This window comes from Manacus vitellinus, unplaced genomic scaffold (genome assembly GCF_001715985.3).
Source record: "Manacus vitellinus isolate BGI_N305 unplaced genomic scaffold, ASM171598v3 scaffold_52_pilon, whole genome shotgun sequence".
NCBI lineage: Eukaryota > Metazoa > Chordata > Aves > Passeriformes > Pipridae > Manacus > Manacus vitellinus.
Window position 1 is genome coordinate 8321 of NW_021940628.1, and position 1246 is coordinate 9566.

The following is a 1246-nucleotide window of genomic DNA, read 5'->3' on the forward strand; positions in this document are numbered from 1 at the left end:
ACAGTGACAGGTGACAGGTACAGGTGACAATGACAGTGACACCCACCGCTGTGCAGGGACAGGTGCCGTGTCGGCGTGGAGGCCCCGTCGAAGATGGCGCGGTCCAGGAAGTCGATGGTGGACTCGGTGTAGACGATCTGGAAGACCTGGCTGAGCAGGGAGCACAGCTCCTCGGCACCCACCTGGAACCAGCAGGGAGCTTGGAGAACCCCACACCGGCCTTTCCCTTGGGCTCCGTGGGACAGGGGGCCTCTCCCACGAGGACCTGAAGTCCGTCACCCTCCCGCGCTGCCAGAGGAACATCCCGACCCTCTCCCACCCGGGAATGGGGCTGGGATGCTCCAGCATCCACTCCTGAGCCCCCACATTCCATGCTGAGGCTCCTCCGTGCAGCTCCCTGGGATTTTGGCTCATCACCTGCATCCCAGAGAGGTGGAGGTGGCCCAGGGAACGTCACAACTGGGAACATGGGGAGTGAAACTCCAGCCCAACTGGAGACTGGAGAGACCGAGAGCAGGAGCTCTGGATCCAGACACTGGATGAAACAAACTCCAGGTCAGCACTGGGAAAACGCCCTGATCAGCAAAATCCCATTATGGGATTGTCGTCCTCAGGGATTTTCTGCTGCTGGAGGAGGCTCTGGGCAGCAGGAACCAAGGGAAACCATCCCTGGAGCCCCTCTTGTGTCCCTCTCCAGGATCACCTTGTGCTCCATCAATGCCCAATGACACCTGCATCCCTAAATCCAGCCCCGTGTGTCCCACAAGGCAGGGGAGGATCCGGACACCCCACGGGCTGTGGCCGCTGAGGAGTTTGGGGCTCCAGCCTCACCCCGATGCAAGAGCCAGACATTTGCCAGCAATCCCACTGCAGCAGTGGCCGGGTGTTGCCGGGGTTTCCCTGGCCAGGTGGGAGCTGTACCTTGTTCTCCGTGGCCAGGACCACCAGGCAGCAGCACTCCAGGGGCCCCCCGGCGCTCTCCGACAGCGACCCCGACGTCAGTGTCTTGGAGCCCTCGGCACACAGGCTCTGGCTCGGGGAGATCCCGGGATCCTGAGCTGGGGGGAGACGAGGAGTGAGGGAAAGGCGGGGCAGGGAGGGGACAGGAAGGAATCTTGGGTGGGGGGAGAGCAGAAGGGGATGAAAAGCCTCAACTTTGCAGTTTGTTTTGACAGCTCTGGAGATCTCTGGCCATTCCCACGGCTCAGAATTCCATCAGGGGAATTCCAGCCCCTACGGCACTTAC

At 61.7% G+C, this 1246-nt stretch overlaps 1 non-coding gene across 1 annotated transcript in view; it reads right to left on the reverse strand.

Moving 5' to 3' along the window:
* LOC103756398 overlaps positions 1-1064 on the reverse strand; it is a 5576-nt gene extending 4512 nt beyond the window's left edge. Inside the window, exons 1-2 of the transcript XR_003916154.1 lie at positions 922-1064; positions 47-182 (exon numbers count right to left, since the gene is read on the reverse strand). This is a non-coding gene — a transcript (uncharacterized LOC103756398). The remainder of the gene's footprint in view (positions 1-46; positions 183-921) is intronic.
* Between the last annotated feature and the right edge of the window lie 182 nt (positions 1065-1246).